The sequence below is a fragment of the Bos taurus genome, chromosome 28 (genome assembly GCF_002263795.3).
Source record: "Bos taurus isolate L1 Dominette 01449 registration number 42190680 breed Hereford chromosome 28, ARS-UCD2.0, whole genome shotgun sequence".
Taxonomy (NCBI): domain Eukaryota; kingdom Metazoa; phylum Chordata; class Mammalia; order Artiodactyla; family Bovidae; genus Bos; species Bos taurus.
In genome coordinates, this window is record NC_037355.1 from 38,161,128 (window position 1) to 38,182,251 (window position 21,124).

General features: G+C 37.4%; 1 long non-coding RNA gene across 1 annotated transcript in view; it reads right to left on the minus strand.

Annotated features, from left to right (window-relative positions):
* The window catches only part of LOC101908174 (uncharacterized), a 609,245-nt gene that overhangs the window by 34,385 nt on the left and 553,736 nt on the right, over nucleotides 1–21,124 (minus strand). The gene's annotated exons all lie outside the window — the stretch shown is intronic.

Sequence of the window (21,124 nt, forward strand, 5' to 3'; positions counted from 1 at the left end):
CCACTCTGTATGGTAAATCTGAAGTAGCAGACAAGAACCCAGAATTCAAATCAGACAAAATTGCTTTCTCATTCTGGCTTGAGATTTGAGATATATGAAAGTTTACAAGTGATTTGCTCTCTCAATCTCAGTATAATAATCTACTCTCAGTGAGGAAAATATACAAATCAGGACATGTTAATGCAATAAGAGCATTTAGCACCTGACATGTACCCCATCACTGATAATTTTCTTCTATTAATTTTCCACCTTCTGTATATGATAAAGGGTTTATTTGGATATAAAGCAAAACTAGACAAAAAAATCACATGAACATCTAATGTTGTATTACACCAGTGACTTGATAACATGTTCTTCGCCCTTTATAAGTTAAAATCGAAATGAGTCCCCATTATATGCAAAACATTTTGCCCAATGTTATTTATCCATTATTTCATTCTCTATTTTAACTATACACAAATTCATATCTTTACTAATAGACTAATTACTTAGTAGATTGATTAGTACATTTGTTGGGATGCTCATCAAGGTAAGAACAGATGTGTATTTGGATGTTAAACCTTAATGTTAAAAAAGAAAAGTGCACAGGAATTATGATCAACTAGTGGTTACTTTCATATTAGAGAAATGCAAATCAAAACTACACTGGGGTACCACTTCACAACACTGGTCAGAATGGCCACCCTTAAAAGATCTACAATAATAAATGCCAGAGAGGGGGTGAAGAAAAGGGAATGCTCCTACACTGTTGATGGGAATGTTAAGTTGGTATAGCCACTATGAAAAATCAGTATGGAAGTTCCTCAAAAAATTAAAAATAAAACTATCGTAAGATCCAGCAATACCACTCCTGGGTACATATCGAGACAAAACTCTAACCCCAAAAGATATATGGATCCCTATGTTCATAGCAGCATTATTCATAATAGCTAAGGTATAGAAACAACCTAAATGCCCTTGGATGAGTGTATAAAGAAAATGTGGTATACTACTTAGTTGTAAAAAAAAAAAAAAAAGAAAGAAAGAAAAGAATGCCATCAGCCGCAACATGAATGGACCTAGAGATTATCATCTGAAATAAGTCAGAAAGAAAAAGACAAATACCATATGCTGTCACTTCTATGTGGAATCTAAAATGACACAATTGAACCTATGAAATAGAAACAGACTCACAGAAGAGAGAACCGACTCCTGGTTGCCAAGGGGGCGGGGCTTGGAGGAGGGGTAGAGTGGGAGGTTGGGGTTAGCAGATGTAAGCTATTATGCATGGAATGGAAAAACAACCCAGTCCAACTGTATAGCAGAGAGAAGTATATTCAGTATCCTATGATAAATCATAGTGGGAAGGAATATAAAAAAGAATGTGTAATATGCATAACTGAATCATTTTGCTGTACAGCAAAAATTAACACAACATTGTAAACCAACTATACTTCAATAAAACAAGTTGTTAATTTTATAGACTTGTGATGATGGTTGAATATGGTAACTTGCCCTGATGAAAATAATAGCAGACAAAGGGTTCAATTCAGTAAGAAAATAACTATAGTTACTAGTAACAGAAAAGAAAGTTAGAAGTGGCTCCTTTTTTCCTTCACGTGAAAAACTGTCTTGCATTGGGAAGCCCCAACAATGACAGATAAATCTGTGGCAGTTAAGAATCAGAGTTCAGTTAACAAGGTAACAGGAAACAATGCTTGATACAGTGACCTTTAAGATATAATTATGTCTGCAGAGTGCACTCTACATACCATGATAGGGGGGTGGTGCCTAGACTTACCATATTAAAAATGCCCTCAAAAGAAGAGAGCTTGGGAAACATTCTCAGTTACTAGCTCCCCCTACTAATAGCCTGGGGATTGAGTAGACACTGCCTGGGCTTGCCCAAAGCATGGCCTCGAACTCTGTTCTCTTGGGATAAATTCTCTCATTAATTGTCCCTTTGTCTCCTGTGTTTTCTTTTTGAAAGTTTACTTGTGTATTTATGTATCATGCATGTCTTTTATACTCCATAAATAACAGAAGCATACATCCGTTTCTATTCTCATTTATGAAACATCTCTGAAGTCAGACTACCATATCCTCTTATATCTCAGTAGCCAGAATATAGGCACATGGATATCATGCAGTGGGAGCTAGAAAATGTAATCTTTCAGTTGGGCATGTTGTTATCTTTAATAAATGAGAGCCCTCTTGTTAAGGAACAAGAGGAGATTAGATATTAGGAAAATAACAGTTGTTGCCATAGAGCTCATTATGTTATCAGAAATTCTTCATAAAAATGGATACAATGTGATGGAATATAGTTACTAGGATAGGAACTTGATTAAGATAATCATTATAGTTGGAGTAATCCCCCATCCTCAGGAGCAAATTACTTCATTTGGAAGAATTATACAGCTATTATGGTACACAGTTCCACAAAGTATCATCACTATTTGGCACCCTTGAATGTGTAGACCACAGTAAGATCTCTGACACTCATAGACAGGAAAGAATTAAGCTAGAGATCAGAGATGGATGCTCAAGTGGAGATCCAAGCAGGAACAGCATAGATCAAATTGTAATGCCTCATGTATCTTGGTAAGTTAGAGGTTGATCTAGGGAAGTTATGATCATCATGTATTTTTGTGAATATGGTTCATTTATAGTGGGCTCATACTAAGTCAAGTGAGGCTACTAATTTCTAGATGGTTGTAGAAATCCATCATTGAAAATATCCAGAGGTCCAGAAATGTTCAGTAAAGAATAACAAAAGTTAGCTGTGGATTAGTGCCCAGGTCAATCAGGTAGACTGAGGTCCCTGCAGATAAGCTAGGATAGACTTAAAAAAAAAAATCAAGTTAAATCTAAGCTATGAGAAAACACAAAGATAGTGTCAGTAGGGCATCAGCTCAGTTTTATAAAATATTCCTAGGTGCTTACCATTGAAAGATCAGACATTCCATTTATGATCTTAAAAAAATTCAAGTCCTCTACTCTCTATTCTTCCGGTAAAGTCACCTCATAGAGGTAACATTATTTGTAACTTCATTTATTTGCTCCCAAAGCATATATAGTCTATTCTTGTCTACAGCATTTATTCATAGGTTTAACACTCACCTAGAAAGGGAAAATATTGTAACTGAATGATAAGTGAAACCACTGCAAAGCTGTAGGTTATGATACCTCAGTTCTCCTGCTGACCATTAACTACTGAGATTTATGTTATGATGTCCCCTCATTGGATTCTTTATTTTTCATCTATAAAATGAAGGGTTTTGAATTTATGACTTCTAGTATCTCTTCTCACCTGAACCTTCCGTAAATCTCGGTATTCAAAAAAAAACAAGAAAACATTTTCAGTTCTTTTTAAAAAATGGGATTCCTTTATACAGTTCTCTCTATATTCTATTCTCTTATGTGGTGAGAGTGCACTTCTTCATATTATGTAAATAAACCCTGTGTTTGTTCATCATCTTCAGGAAAGAGCCCCAGAGGCCATTTCTATAATTACATAAATGTGGTCTCATCTGAACTTTCAATGGCCATATACAGTAGAGGTCCCTACAGCAAGAGAAGACTCTTGAGAATCTCTTGGACAGAGAGGATATCAAACCAGTTAGTCCTAAAGGAAATCAACCCTGAATATTCACTGGAAGGACTGACGCTGAAGCTGAAGCTCCAGTACTTCAGCCACCTGATGTGAAGAGCCAACTCATTGGAAAAGATCTTGATGCTGGGAAAGATTGAGGCCAGGAAGAGAAGGGGATGACAGAAGATGAGATGGTTGGATGGTATCACCGACATGATGGACATGAGTTTGAGCAATCTCAGGGAGATAGTGGAGGACAGGGAAGCCTGGAATGCCACAGTCCATGAGGTCCCAAAGAGTCAGATATGACTTAGTGACTGAACAACAACAGATCCTAAACTTAATGTATTCAGGCATAAAGCAATAATGTACTTGCTTCTTGAGCCACTCTCATTTCCATATAAATGCTGCCTGTTACAAAGGACGATGTGACTTTTGCATCTCTGGGAAGATAATGAAGGCATTTGTAGATGTCGTTTATGCTTTACTTTTGATTCAGTTACTTACAAACTAATGGAATTCAGCCTAGGTTTCTCTGAACTTTGGCTTTTTCCCTCTTCTTATTTGAGCAAACAATGGAGGTTAAGCACTACAAAATTGGTGAGTTTGATCACCAACTTTGCACTTATCTCTACCGGTACAAAAGAGGAAAAGATACTCCGTAAATGGATGTTCTCTTAATTTTGAAAACAACAGTGAGGTAGGAGTGCTTTCCATTCTTTTAGAAATAAGTAAACTTGGGCACAAGAGGTTAAAGAATGTGTCAAATCACCACTGAATCTGATTCAATTTTTCTGACTTCAAGCACACAAAATGAAATGGAGTGGGGAGATAAGGGAGACAAAAAAGAGAAACAATAACCTTGATGAAATCTGGGATTTTCAAGCAGTTGTGGGATAAAAAGTAAATTTTAAATTAAAAACATGGGCTCGCCTTGTGAAGTATGATTAATGTGAAGATGAAGAGTTAATATGAGTTCCCTCAGAACTTTTTCATTTCGTGAGCTTATCAGGAAAGCTTATAGAAACTCAAAATATATATTGAACAGAGCTCATACAGTATAGATTTCATGCATAGGGGACTGTGCAGATAAGTAGTCAGTGGATAAAAACATCTGAAATGCATAGCTAAGGAAATCACTGTTTCATTTGTGGGTGTGTCTTTCATTACAGATAAGAGGATTAGCATGCAGATTCTTAATAATTACATGAATTTATTGTTTGTATCTGTAACACTTTAAAATTTATTTGACCTTCCAAAACATTAACTGAGATGATTCAGTCATTTTAGTAGGTACTCTATAATTTAGAAAAACTTTTCTGCTGGTGGCAAGTAACTGAAAATGGCTACACAAGCTTAAAGAGATTTGTTTGTCTTAAATGTTAAGAATAGTGTTTTGTGGCTTATGACACTATTCAAGGCTTCTATATATCAAGCTTTGTGCTTATTTTAAACTCATGGACTTTGCTAATTTTTTTTTTTTTTTTTTGGTCCTTATGGTTACACAGCAGGATCTGCTTCTATGGGCATCATGTCTACATTCCAGGAAGAGGGAAAGACAAGGGGCAAAGATACTTTCCAAGTACTATGTCTCATTTTGTCAGAAAAGAAAAATATTTTTGTAATTCTTACATAAAGAAAAATTTTTTAAAGCTATCTCTTCAGCTAAAATCAGCATTTCACATGGACATATGCAGCTGGAATGTTCTTTGGTAGAAAAGGGTCATCAATTGTGAGGTAACAAAGCACCCAGTTGCCAAACCACATATGGATGAGAAATCTTATCCAGTATGAAGCTTTATTTGTAATTTTAAGAACACAGAAAATCAAGAAACTCAGAAGTAGATTAAGGTCTTAGAAATCAAGGTAACGGCTCAGGTCTTTTTTTTTTTTTCCTTTTCCTTTTTTTCTCTGAGCATACACATTCTGGCCCACAGTAAGTGAAGTCTCTTAAGTTAGACACAGGAGCAGAAAGAATTGAGTCTATAAATGATCTTCACTCAAAGCCCTAGCTTTGGTGATATAGTCCATGGAACCATGCTTCATACCTCATAAATCCATAAGATTCTTTTTCTTTTTCTTCCTCTTCCTGCTTCTTTATTGCAAGAATTCCTTTAAAAGAGACATCCTCTGGGCTCTTGGGCCCCAGTCACCACTTTGGGAGCTCCTATCTCCATGGGCTCTCATGTCACAGGTGTGGCCTTAGAGGCTCCAGACAGTTCCTGCACACATCCTGCACCCTTGATGCCACCATTAGGGTAGGGATACCTCAGGGAGGGGGGAATTCCCATGCCCCAGCTGCCACTTTGGTAGGCTCTTCGAGCAGATGTTAGCAGGTTGCATACATGCACAGGTGGAGCTGAAACTGCAGCTAAGCCTCAGGGGCTGTGAAACTTAGGAAGCAAGGCTGAACTCTCTCCTGTGGCTGCTCAAGCCACACGTTTACCCTTCTGCCAGCTTTGTAAGCTCAGCCCTTGCAGGACATTCAAGTGGATACCAGGTGTTCCTACATCTAGAACAGGTTTGGCATTAGCAGCTGTGAGCTTTGTGTGCAGGGACATGTGGGGCCTGAGCCAGGCCAAGCTCTGAGCTGCCTCTACATCTCCCATGCAGGTCCAAGTGCACGACTACCACAATCCTGGGATCTGACTTCAATGGATCTGCACTGGTGTCTTTACAAAAACAACTCCTGAGGAACAGGGCTGCTTGCTGGCATTCCCAAGGTTGAAAATGGCTGAGGGCAGTGCCAACAACACTGTGCTGTGTGGATCCACTCAGTGGATGACAGGAGACAAAATAGAGCACACTGAGTGAGCTGACCAGTGAAAGGCAATGCCAAAGAGTGGTCAAACTACTGCACAAGTGCACTCTTCTCACATGCTAGCAAAGTAATGCTCAAAATCCTTCAACAGTACATGAACCAAGAACTGCCGGATGTACAACCTGGGTTTAGAAAAGGCAGAGGAACCAGATATCAAACTGCCGACATCAGTTGGATCATAGAAAAAGCAAGGGAATTCCAAAAAACACCTACTTATGCTTCATTGACCACACTAAAATCATTGATTGTGTGGATCACAACAAACTGTGGAAAACTCTTCAGAAGATGGGAATATCAGACCACCTTACCTACCTCCTGAGAAACCTGTCTGTGGGTCAAGAAGCAACAGTTAGAACTGGACATCGAAAAATGGACTGGTTCAAAATTGGGAAAGGAGTATGACAAGGCTGTGTATTGTCACCCTGCTTATTTAACTTATATGCAGAGTACATCATGCAAAATGCCAGGCTGAATAAAGCACAAGCTGGAGTCAAGACTACCAGGAGAAATATCAACAACCTCAGATATGTAGATGATACCACTCTGATGGCAGAAAGTGATGAGGAACTAAACAGCCTCTTGATGAAAGTGCAAGAAAAGAGTGAAAAAGATGGCTTAAAACTCAACATTCAAGAAACTAAGATATTGGATTCCAGTCCCATCACTTAATGGCAAATAGGGGAAAAATGGAAACAGTGACAGATGTTCTTGGGTTTCAAAATCAATGAGGAAGCTGACTGCAGCCATGAAATTAAAAGACACTTGCTCTTTGGAAGAAGAACTATGACAAACCTAGACAGTGTATTAAAAAGTAGAGACATCACTTTGCTGGTAAAGGTCCATATAGTCAAAACTATGGTTTTTCCAGTAGTCATGGATGGCTGTGAGAATTGGGACCATAAAGAAGGCTGAGTGCCAAAGAACTGATACTTTTGAATTGTGGTGATGGAGAAGACTCTTGAGAGTCCCTTGGACAGCAAGGAGATCAAACCAGTCAATCTCACAGAAAATCAACCCTGAATATTCATTAGAAGGACTGATGCTAAAGCTAAAACTCCAATACTCTGGTCACCTGATGTGAAGAGCTGACTCACTGGTAAAGATCCTGATGCTGGGAAAGATTAAGGGCAGGAGGAGAATGGGACGACAGAGGATGAAGATGTTGGATGGCATCACCAACTCAATGGACATGAGTTTGAGCAAACTCAGGGAGATAGTGAAGGACAGGGAAGCCTGGAGTGCTGCAGTCCATGGGGCTCTAGAGTCGGACACAACTTGGCAACTGAACACCACCACCACATGTGAACAGCTCTGGCAGAGGAATATGCAGCGGCTTCTCTCCCAGGGGGAATGCTCCAATCCCATCTGTCTTGCACTGCAGCTCAGAAATGGATCTGGGCTTTCTACTCAAATAACCAGGGAGCAGACCCAGTCTCAGGAGAGTCACAACCACAGAGCAAAGAGGAGGTCCTGCTCAACATGCAGTGCAGGCTCTGGTCACTACAACACCCATCACACCTCCAATAAAGTGCATAATGGTCAGCATACACTGAGAAAGAGGTTGCAAGCATCCACACCAAAAACCAACCTCCCACCAAAAACACATTAAACTCATGGAGGCTAAACTGGGACACTCCTGCACAAAAATAGTCTTCCAGGACCACAGTACCAACTCAATGGACATGAATTTGAGAAAACTGCATGAGACAGTGGAAGACAGAGGTGCCTGTTGTGCTGCGGTCCATGGAGTTGCTAAGAGTCAGACATGACTTAGTGACTGAACAACAACAAAAGACCACAGTAGATAATTGTTTCTCTAAAACTCAAAGAGCAAGAGAAATTCAAGTAAAATGAGGAACCACTCCTAATTAAAAGATCAAGAGAATCCCGCTGAGAGAAAAAAATAATAAACAGACCTCTTTAGTCTAAGAGACACTTTGTTCAAAAAGAAGATAATGAAAATACTGAAGAATTTAAGGACTATTAGTAGAAATGAAAATTACTGTAAAAAAGACCTTAAAAGTCTTAGGAATAACCAATAAAAATGAGAAATTTCATCTGCTAAGACAAAACCTGAGCTAAAGGCAATGAATAGCAGAACGAGTAACGCAGAAAAACAAATAAGTTATCTGAAAGATAAAATAATGGAAATCACCCAATCAGAACAGCAGTGAAAAAAATGAGTTATATAAGAGATCTATGGGATAATATAAAGCATGTCAATCTATGCATAATAGGGATAGTAGAAGAAGAATGAGAAAGGAGGACTGAAAATACATTGGAAAAGATTATGGCTGAAGACTTCCCAAAGCTAAAGATGGAAAAAGATATCCAGGTACATGAAGCACAGAAGATCACAAACAAGATAAACTCAAACAGCCCTACACCAAGACATGTTATAATAAAAATGGCAAAAAAGAGGATTCTAAAGGCAGGAGGGGGGAGAGGGTGGGAAAGCAAAGATTTAATTACAAGGGAATTACCATAAGGCTATCAGCTACTTTCTCAACAGAAACACTGCAGGCCAGAAGGGAGTAGCAAGATATATTTAAATTCCTGAAATATTAAAACAAAAATACAAAAAACTGCAGCCTAGGATACTCTAGCCAGCAAGATTATCATTTACAATAGGAGATATAAAAAATTTTTCTGAAAAGAAAAAACTAAAATAATACAGCAATACTAAATCTACCTTTAAAGTAATATTGAAAGGTCTTCTTTAAATAGAAAAGATGTAAAAATCTATAGGAAAAGAGAAAAATCACAATTGGAAAGTAAATCACTTAAATAAGCCAAATCACAGATAGAATAAAAATTGAATATTTTTTGGTGTGTGAAAATGATGATAATCACAATGAACACCAAAAGAATGAACATGAAGATGTAAAAGAGGACATCAAAATCATAAAATGTGGGGTAGGAAGGTAAGGAAATACATACTATTTTTTTTTTGTAAAATATATTCAAGCCTATATGACTACCAGTCTAAAGCAAGTAGATAAAGGAAGGAGTTAACATAATTGAAAAACAGGGTAAGCAGAAATTAAAAAAAAAAAAAAAAAACAGTAGATTCACAAAAACCAAAAAGAGAAACAAAATATAAAAGAAAATCATGAAACTACAAAATGAAAAAAAAAAGAATAAAATCAATGGGAAAACAATTTTAAAATAATAATAAATACATATCTGCCAGTAATTCCCTTTAATTTCAAAGACTACCTGCACCCATCAAAAGATACAGAGTGGTAGATTGGAATTAAAAAAAAAAAATAGAGCCTACAATATGCTGCCTACAAGCAACCCACTTTAGGGCAAAGGACACATGTAGATTGAAAAACATATTTCATGTAAGTGAAAATGACAAGAAATTAGGGTTTGTGATACTCATATCAGACAAAATAGACTTTGAAAGAAAGGCTATAAAAGAAAAAGATGGACACTATATTATGATAAAAGAATACAAGTAGAAGATATTACACTCATTAAAATATATACACCAAATTTGGGAGCAGCCAAATACATTAAACAAATATAAAAAGAAAAAAAGGAATTGATGAGAGTACAATAATAGTAGGAGATTTTAATACTCCACTCACATCAATGGACAGATCTTTGAAACAGAAAATAAACAAAGCAATAGAGATCCTAAATGATACAACAAAATAGACTTAATTGATATTTTAAGGACATTACATTCAAATAAAGCAGAATACACATTCTTTGCAAGTGCACATGGAGCATTCTCTAGTATTATCTGCATAGCAGGGCACAAAAGAAGACTTAATAAATTTAGGATAATAGAAATTATTTCAAGCATTGTTTCTGACCACAGTGGCATGAAACTAGAAATCAACAGAAAAAGACACAAGAAAACAAAATTATGTGGAGACTAAACAAGATATTCCCATCACATCATGGGAAATAGATGGAGAAACAGTGCAAACAGTGTCAGACTCTATGCTTTGGGGCTCCAAAATCATTGCAGATGGCGATTGCAGCCATGAAATTAAAAGACGCTTACTCCTTGGAAGGAAAGTTATGACCAACCTAGACAGCATATTAAAAAACAGAGATATTACTTTGCCAACAAAGGTTTGTCTAGTCAAAGCTATGGTTTTTCCAGTGGTCATATATGGATGTGAGAGTTGGACTGTGAAGAAAGCTGAGCGCCGAAGAATTGATGCTTCTGAACTGTGGTGTTGGAGAAAACTCTTGAGAGTCCCTTGAACTGCAAGGAGATCCAAACAGTCCATTCTAAAGGAGATCAGTCCTGGGTGTTCATTTGAAGAACTGATGCTAAAGCTGAAATTCCAATACTTTGGCCACCTGATGCGAAGAGTTGACTCATTGGAAAAGACCCTGCTGCTGGGAGGGATTGGGGTCAGGAGGAGAAGGGGACGACAGAGGATGAGATGGTTGGATGGCATCACTGACTCGATGGACATGAGTTTGAGTGAACTCCAGGAGTTGGTGATGGACAGGGAGGCCTGGAGTGCTGCAATTCTTGGGGTCAAAAGAGTTGGACACGACTGAGCAACTGAACTGAACTGAAACAAGATATTATTAAAAACCTAATGGGTCAACAATGAGATCAAAAAAGAAAGTTACAAATATATTGAGGTAAGTGACAATGAAAACCCAGTCATATAAAATCTATGAGTTGCAGCAAAAGCGGTTCTTAGAGGGAAATTTATAGTGATATAGGCTTTCCTTAAGAAATAAGAATAATCTCAAACCACCCAGCCCACCACCTCCAAGAATTAGAAACGAAGAAATAAAACCTAATGTCAGAACAAAGAAGCAGATAATAAAGATCATAGGGGAAATAAATAAAATAGAGATGAGAAAGAAAATGGAAACAAAATTGACCAACTTCTGGCTAAGCTTACCAAGAAGAAAAGAAAGATGACCCAAACTAACAAAACAAGAAATGAAAGAGGAGAAATCTCAACAGACACTGTAGAAAAAAACAAACAAAAAGGCTGTAAGAGAATAATCAACAATCAGACGCCAACAAATTCAACAACCTAGAAGAAATGTACAACTTTCCAGAAACATACAGCCCACCAAAACTGAACCAGGGAAAAAACAGATAACTTGAACAGACCAATCACTAGAAATTGAACAGAATCTATAACAAGTACCTACAAATGAAAGCCCAGGACGAGATGGCTTCACAGGTGATTTCTACCAAACATACAAGGAACAACTTATACAAATCATTCTCAACTCCTCCAAAAGACTGAAGAGGGAAAAACACTCCCAAAGTTTATCTATGAACAACCATCACCCTAATGCCAAACCCAGAAAAAGGTACTACCAAAACAGAGTTACAGGCCAATTATTGTTGTTCAGTTGCTCAGTCATGTCCAACTCTTTGTCACCCCACGGACTGCAGCACACCAGGTTTCCCTGTCCTTCACCATCTCCCACATTTTGCTCAAACTCAGGTCCAGTGAATTATGATGCCATCCAACTCTCTTGTCCTCTGTCATCGCCTTCTCCTCCTGCCTTCAGTCTTTCCCAGCATCAGGGTTGTCTTTGATGAACAGAGATGCAAAAATCATCAACCAAATATTAGCAAACCAAATCCAACATAATGAGGTACCACCTCACACTACTCAAAATGGCCATCATTAAAAAGTCTACAAATAGATAAAGACTTAAATGTAAGGCCAGAAACTATAAAGCTCTTAGAAGAAAACATAGGCACTATACTCTAAAACAAATTGCACCAAGATTCTCTTTGACCCACCTCCTAGAATCATGGAAATAAAAACAAAAATAAACAAATAGGACCTAACTAAATGCTTTAGCAATAGCAAAGGAAACTAAACAAATTAAAAAGACAACACCCAGAATGGAAGAAAATAAATGCAAATAATTGCAAATGAAGCAACTGACACAAAATATACAAGCAACGCATACAGCTCAATATCAGGAAAACAAACCACTCAATCAAAAAAATGGGCAGAAGACCTAAACAGACATTTCTCCAAAGACACACAGATCACCAATAAGCACATTAAAAGATGCTCAACATTGCTCATTATTAGAGTAATGCATACCAAAACTACAATGAGGTATCCATCAATGCACATGAATCAGAATGGCCTTCATCAAAAAATCTACAAACAATAAATGCTGGAAAGGATGTGGAGGAAAGGGAACCCTCCTACACTGTTGGTGGGAATATAAATTGATACTGCCTCTATGGAGAACAGTATGGGGATTCCTTAAAAAAAAAAAAAAAAAAAGGAATAAAACTACCATATGACCCAGCAATCCCACTACTCAGCATATATCCTGAGAAAAGCACAATTCAAAAAGACACATGTACCCTGATGTTCATCATGAGAAATGCTGGGCTGGAGGAAGCACAAGCTGGAATCAAGATTGCCGGGAGAAATAGCAATAACCTCAGATATGCAGATGACACCACCCTTATGGCAGAAAGTGAAGAGGAACTAAAAAGCCTCTTGATGAAAGTGAAAGAGGAGAGTGAAAAAATTGGCTTAAAGCTCAACATTCAGAAAACGAAGATCATGGCATCCAGTCCCATCACTTCATGGCAAATAGATGGGGAAACAGTGGCTGACTTTATTTTTCTGGGCTCCAAAATCACTGCAGATGGTGATGGCAGCCATGAAATTAAAAAATGCTTACTCTTTGGAAGGAAATTTATGACCAACCTAGACAGCATATTAAAAAGCAGAGACATTACTTTGTCAACAAAGGTCCATCTAGTCAAGGCTATGGTTTTTCCAGTAGTCATGTATGGATGTGAGAGTTGGTCTATATATAAAGCTGAGCACTGAAGAATTGATGCTTTTGAACTATGGTGTTGGAGAAGACTCTTGAGAGTCGCTTGGACTGCAAGGAGATCCAACCAGTCCATCTTAAAGGAGATCACACCTGGGTGTTCATTGGAAGGACTGATGTTGAAGCTGAAACTCCAATACTTTGGCCACCTGATGTGAAAAGCTGACTCATTGGAAAAGACCCTGATGCTGGGAAAGATTGAGGGCAGGAGGAGAAGAAAACGACAGAGAATGAGATGGTTACATGGCATCACCGACTCGATGGACGTGGGTATGGGTGGACCCCGGGAGTTGGTGATGGACAGGGAGGCCTGGTGTGCTGAGGTTCATGGGGTCACAAAGAGTCAGACACGACTGAGTGACTGAACTGAACTGAACCCTGATGTTCATGGCAGCACTATTTACAATAGTCAAGACTTGGAAGCAATGTGGATGTCCACTGATAGATGAATGGATAAAATAGATGTGGTACATATATACAATGGAATATTACTCAGCCATGGAAAGGAATGAATTTGAATCCGTTCTAGTGAGGTGGATGAACCTAGAGCCTTTTATATAGAGTGAAGTTAAGTCAAAAGAGAAAAACTAATATTGTATATTAATGTATATATAGAATCTAGAAAAATTTCACTAATGAACCAATTTGCAAGGAGGATATGGAGGTAGAGATGTAGAAAATGGACTTTTGGACACAGTAGGGAAAGGAGAGGGTAGGAAAAATTGAAAAAGTAACATTAGCATATATATATATTATCATATGTAAAGTAGATAGCTAATAGGGAGCTGCTATATAACATAGGGAGTCCAGCTTGGTTCTCTGTGATGACTTAGAAGGGTAGGATGGGAGAGAGGAGGGAGGCTCAAAAAAGATGGGATATATGCATATATAATTACTACTGACTCACTTTGTTGTACGGCAGAAACCAACACAACATTGTAAAGCAATTATCCTCCAATTAAAAAATAAAATAAAAGTCTAAAAATAATAAGTGTTGTAGAGGGTGTGGAGGAAAGGGAAGGCCTACTTTGCTGGTGCGAATGTAAGTTGGTACAACCACTATGGAAGACAGTAGGGAGGTTCTTCAAATTACGAAAAGTAGAGTTGCTGTATGATCTAGCAATCCCACTCCTTGGCCTACACTCAGACAAACCTATGATTTGAAAACATACATTCACTCCTATGTTTATAGAAGCACTCTTTACAACAGCAAAAACATGGAAACAATCTAAATGTCCATCAACAAATGAATGGATAAAGATGTTGTGTGTATACATATATATATATATGTATACACACACACACACATATACAATGGAATATTACTCAGCCATAGGAAAGAAATAATGGCATTTGCAGCAACATGGACAGATCTAGAGATTTATCATACTAAACAAAGTCAGTCAGAAAGGGAAAGACAAATACTGCATGATATCACTTATATGTGGAATCTAAAATATGACACAAATCAACATATATACAAAACAGAAACAGACCCATAGACACATAGAACAGACTTACTGTTGCCAAGGGGGACAGGGGGCGAGGGACGCACGGATTGAGAGTTTTGGATTAGCAGATGCAAACAAGTATATAGAAGATAAACAACAAGGTCCTACTGAAAAGCACAGAGAACTAAATGCAACATTCTACAGTAAATCATAATGAAAAATAATATGAAATACATATGTATATATAACTGAATTACTTTGCTATAGAGCAAAAATGAACACAACATTGCAATTCTACTATACTTCTATATATATATATATATTTTTTTTTTTTTAAGCGAGACATCCTTATCCAACAGATTAGAAAACCTTTTCTAACAAACATTGCAGTTTCTTTGCTCACAAATCCAGATATAGTGATGTCAAGGATACCAGACTGTGTCACCTGCCTTTCTTTTCCTTGCCCCAGGACTCCCCACCTGGTAAAGGGAGTAAATAGATTATAGGCTTTAACTTCTTTAGATGCAGTTTCACATACAGAGACAATAAGTTAATGACACTGACTGATATGGAAGCTCTCTATAACCTTTTTCCCAGTGGAACAGCTATTTATAAAATAACCAATTTTGGACTCAATATGATTTTTTTTCAGTGACATTTAGGTTGTATAAAATGAACACTACCCATATAATCATCTTTCTCTCTAAGGCTTGACTTATCCCTTATACTTTGTCCCTTCCTTCACATTATTAAATACAAAAATTATTTTGCTGGCTGCATACTTGAAGGTCTTGTGTTCTACTTTAAAAGGCCATTTACTAACAATTAATAAATTATTTTCATTTATGCAATAAATATTTCCTGGGCACCTATTTACAGAAAGAAATGTGCTGCATGCTGGAAATACAATGGTTAATGTAACCGATGTAGTCTTAGCCCCTCATGGACCTTATAAAGAGTGATCAAAACCTAAATAATCACAAAATTAGTAATCGTACATTTTGATTAGGTGTACAAGGAAACATATGATGTAACATTAGAGCCTAATGGTAAGGTCCTCTTAGGAAGGGGCCGGGATATTTTCCTTTGGGGGGGAGTCCTTAAAGCCAAGATATGTAGGATGAAAAGAGAATGCTTGTTTTAATTGCTAAGTAGTGTCTGACTATTTTGCAATCCCATGGACTGTAGCCCACTGGGCTCCTCTGTCCATGGCATTTCCCAGGCAAGAATACTGGAGTGGATTGTCATTTCCTTTTCCAGGGGATCTTTCCAGCTGAGGGATTGAACCTGCCTCTCCTGCGTTGGCAGGAGGATTCTTTACCACTGAGACACCAAGGAAGCCGAGAAAAGAGGTAGTCAAAAAAAAGCAATCCATGTCTTAAAAAGTGGAAAAAATAGTGATTTGTTATCTTAGGCACTTTTCTTACTTCATCAACATAATAACTCTGCAAGCCAGGTATAATTACTCCATTTTGCAGGTGAATAACCAGTTTAGATAACTGGCCAATGTCAATTGGTTAGTTGTCCAAAGTTGAGTTCAAGCCCACACATATATTTTGGATTCAGAACTCCCCGTTTCCACAGGGATTCTTTCTGCAGGCCATGTCAGCAGGGTCTCTGAACTCAGTGGTCTTTAAAGTTCCCTCCTTCTCAGTGTCCACTGATTGAAGCATGCAGCTTTTTCATGCTTATTTAAAAATAACTTTAAAAATTGGAACTTTTAAATTGTATAGCCTTTATGAATTTTTGGTTGAAGTTTCTATTCAATTTTAGTTCACTTTACTGCCTTTAAAAGTTCCTGCAACAACAGAATGGAGAAAATACAAATGAAGCTAAGGATAAAGAATTAATCTTCAAAATACAGAGGCAGCTCATGCAGTTCTACATTTTTTTTTCAGTTCTACATTTTAAAAAATACAGACAAGAAGTAGGCAAAAGATCTAAACAGACATTTCTCCAAAAAACACATAAAGATGTCCAAACAAGCACATGAAAAGATGTTCAACATCTTTAATTATTAGGGAAATGTGAAAAAACTATAAGGAGGTATTACCTTAAACCAGTCAGAATGACCATCATTAAAATGTCTACAAACAATAAATGCTGGAGAGGGTGTAGAGAAATGGGAACCTCCCTACACTGTTGGTGGGAATGTAAACTGGTGCAGTCACTATGGAGAACAGTATGGAGATTTCTTAAAAAACTAAAATAAAACTACCATATGATACAGCAATCCCATTCTGGGAATATATCTGGAGAAAATGATACTCCGAAAAAATACATGCATCCCAATCTTCATTGCAGCACTATTTACAACAGCCAAGACATAGAAGTAACCTAAATGCCCATCAACAGAGAAATGGATAAAAATGTAGGACATATATACAATGGAATATTACTCAGTCATTATTAAGAATGCAATAATGCCATTTGAAATAACATGGATGGACCTAGAGGTTTTCACACTAAGTGGAGTAAGTCAGACAGAGAAAGACAAATTTCATATGATATCACTTGTATGTGGAATCCAATTTTTTAAATGACACAAAATGAACTTATTTACAAAACAGAAACAGACTTATAGATATCAAACAAACAAACAAACTTAACGGTTACCAAATGGGAAACTTGGGAGAGGGAGGAATAAATCAGGTACTTGGGATGAATATATACTCACTACTATATATATGATAGATAACTAACATGGATCTACTGTAGAGCAGAGAGAACTTGATTCAATATTCAGTAATATCCTATATGAGAAAATCTGAAAAAGAATGAATATATGGTATGTATAACTGAATCACTTGACTGTACACCTGAAACTAACATAATATTGTAAATCTACCATACACCAATAAATTTTTTTAAGTAACTTCATTGGAATTAATATTTTGAGAATTTTTATGAAAAGTTCCAGACTCATGACCTGTGTTAGCAGCAACACAGAGGTAGTGAAATGAACAGTTTGGAGTATTTTATTGCACAAAACATATATTATTAGTATATATATATCACATGAACCTCACACAGTTCCAGACAGAGAAAATGTTTCTATAATGCCGAAATATTTGGAGAGAAATTTTTAGAGGAAACTATTCAGAACAATGTATTTTGCTAGATTAATATTTTATTTAAACCTCACACTAATTTACTTATTCATTAAATAACCATTTTTAATGATCTAATATATGAATCCACTCTACTTCATACAGACTTCATTATAAGAACATTAGTGTATGTTTGTTTAAAAGGAAACATTGAAATAAATAATACAAAATCTCTGCTCACTTCCTAGCACTTAGAATAAAACACTTCATATTGACTCCTGGTAGCAGAGGATAGGCCTTCACCAATTATTACCTATTTTTCCTCAGATGATTTGCATTTATACTCAGCCTTTGCCTCCTTATCTGTAATTTAGAAATTTAACAGTTATTTGTTGGATAAACGGTTTTCATTTTTGAAACTGTCATTTTACTGTCCCAGTTGTCCTATACCCTAGGGTTATTACCTATTATATGTGAATGTTTCATGAGGATAAAGCTAAACATGATTCTGAAATGAAGCAGGACCCTATGGTCCTTCCCTGGCATGTCCTCTGCCTGCCCTTTATCTGTAGAAAACAACAAAGAATAAATTTAATCAGAGAAGTGAGAAAATGCAGAAGCAAAATAACACTGTCAAACAAGAAAAAATAATAATAATAATCATTAAGCAAAGCCAAGGACCCTCAGTTCCTCCTCAAGGACTGTAGATAATATTCTGAGCCATATTCTGGAGAAACAGTGACAGACTTTATTTTCTTGGGCTCCAAAATCACTGCAGATGGTGACTGCAGCAATGAAATTAAAAGGTCTTTGCTGCTTGGAAGAAAAGCTATGACCAAGCTAAACAGCATGTTAAAAAGCCAAGACATTACTTTGCCAACAAAGGTCCATCTAGTCAAAGCTATGGTTTTTCCAGTAGTCATGTATGGATGTGCGAGCTGGACATGAAAAAAGGCTCAGTGCTGAAGATTTGATGCCTTCAAACTGTGGTGTTGGAGAAGACTCTTAAGAGTCCCTTGGACAGCAAGGAGATAAAACTAGTCAATTCTAAAGGAATTCAATCTTGAATATTCATTGGAAGGACGATTCTGCCACCTGATGCCAAGAGCCAACTCATTGGAAAAGACCCTGATACTGGATAAGATTGAAGTCAGGAGAAGAAAGGGATGACAGAGAATGAGTTGGTTGGATGGCATCACTGAATCAATGAACATAAATTTGAGCAAACTCCAGGAGATGGTGAAGGACAGGGAAGCCTGGCATGCTGCAGTCCATGGGGTCACAGAGTGGGACATGACTGAGCACCTGAAGAACAAGTCTGTGAGCTGTCTTGTAGAGATGGAAACCCTCACCAGGTGGAAGAATTTAACTATATGATGACCAGACCATAGCCATGATATAAGTTGCCACAGTTCCGAGAACTGGCCTCAAAAAAATGAGAACAAAACAACCCTGGAACTGAAGACTAACTGTAATTAAAACAATTAAGATGACACTGATCAGACCACTGAGTGACTGATTTTCAAGATGACTGTCAGAGCTGACTCCACTGTTCTGCACATAGCCCCCTCTCCTGTGCCCATACACCTCTGAAAATCCCCTATGAAAGCTCTTGCCCACTGGTTGTCAGTAGGGGGAATCAGCTTTTGGCTATAGTGCACCATTCCCTTTGGCTGCCGGTCTCTGAAATAAAGCAAGCTTTCCTTTCCACCAACTAGCCTGCCTATTGACTTTCAAGCAATGAACACTCAGACCTCACTTTTTTTTAATTTTTTATTTAAATTGGAGGCTAATTACTTTACAATATTGTGGTGGTTTTTTGCCATATATTCACATGAATCAGCCATGGGTGTACATGTGTTTCCCATCCAGAAACTTCTTCCCACCTTCCTCCCCATCCCATCCCTCAGAGTCATCCCAGTGCACCAGACCTGAGCAACCTGTTTCATGCATCGAACCTGGACTGGCAATCTATTTCACATATGATAATATGCATGTTTCAATGCTATTCTCTCTAATCTTCCCACCCTTGCCTTCTCCCACAGAGTCCAAAAGTCTGTTCATTACATCTGTGTCTCTTTCACTGTCTCGCATATAGGGTCATTGTTACCATCTTTCTAAATTCCATATATATGCATTAACATACTGTATTGTTTTTTGTTTTTTTTTTGACTTACTTCACTCTGTATAATAGCCTCCAGTTTCATCCACCTCATTAGAACTGATTCAAATGCATTATTTTTAATAGCCGAGTAATATTCCATTGTGTATATGTACCACAGCTTTCTTATCCATTTGTCTGCCAATGGACATATAGGTTGCTTCCATGTCCTGGCTATTGTAAACAGTGTTTTGATGAACACTGGGGTACATGTGTCTCTTTCAATTCTGGTTTCCTTGGTGTGTATGCCCAGCAGTGGGATTGCTGGGTCGTATGGCAGTTCTATTTCCAGTTTTTTAAGGAATCTCCACACTGTTCTCCATAGTGGCTTTACTAGTTTCCATTCCCACCAACAGTGTAAGAGCGTTCCTTTTTCTCTGCACCCTCTCCAGCATTTATTGCTTGTAGAATTTGGATAGCAGCCATTCTGACCACTGTGAGATGGTACCTCATTGTGGTTTTGATTTGCACTTCTCTGATAATGAGTGATGTTGAGCATCTTTTCATGTGTTTGTTAGCCATCTGTATGTCTTCTTTGGAGAAATGTCTGTGTAATTCTTTGGCCCATTTTTTAAAGGGAGAAGAATCAGCAAAATTAGAAATGAAAATGGAGAAATCACAACAGACAACACAGAAATACAAAGGATCATAAGAGACTACTATCAGCAATTATATGCCAATAAAATGGACAACTTGGAAGAAATGGACAAATTCTTTAAAAAGTATAACTTTCCAAAACTGAACAAGGAAGAAACAGAAAATCTTAATAGACCCATCACAAGCACGGAAATTGAAAGTGTAATCAGAAATCATCCAACAAAAGCCCAGGACCAGATGGCTTCACAGCTGAATTCTACAAAAAATTTAGAGAAGAGCTAACACCTATCCTACTCAAACTCTTCCAGAAAATTGCAGAGAAAGGTAAACTTCCAAACTCATTCCATGAGGCCACCATCATCCTAATACCAAAACCAGACAAAGATGCCACAAAAACAAACAAACACACAAACCACTACAGGCCAATATCACTGATGAACAGAGATGCAAAAATCCTCAACAAAATTCTAACAAACAGAATCCAACCACATATTAAAAAGATGATACATCATGACCAAGTGTGCTTTATCCAAGAGATACAAGGATTCTTCAATATTTGCAAATCAATCAATGTGATACACCACATTAACAAATTGAAATATAAAAACTATATGATTATCTCAATAGATTCAGAGAAAGCCTTTGACA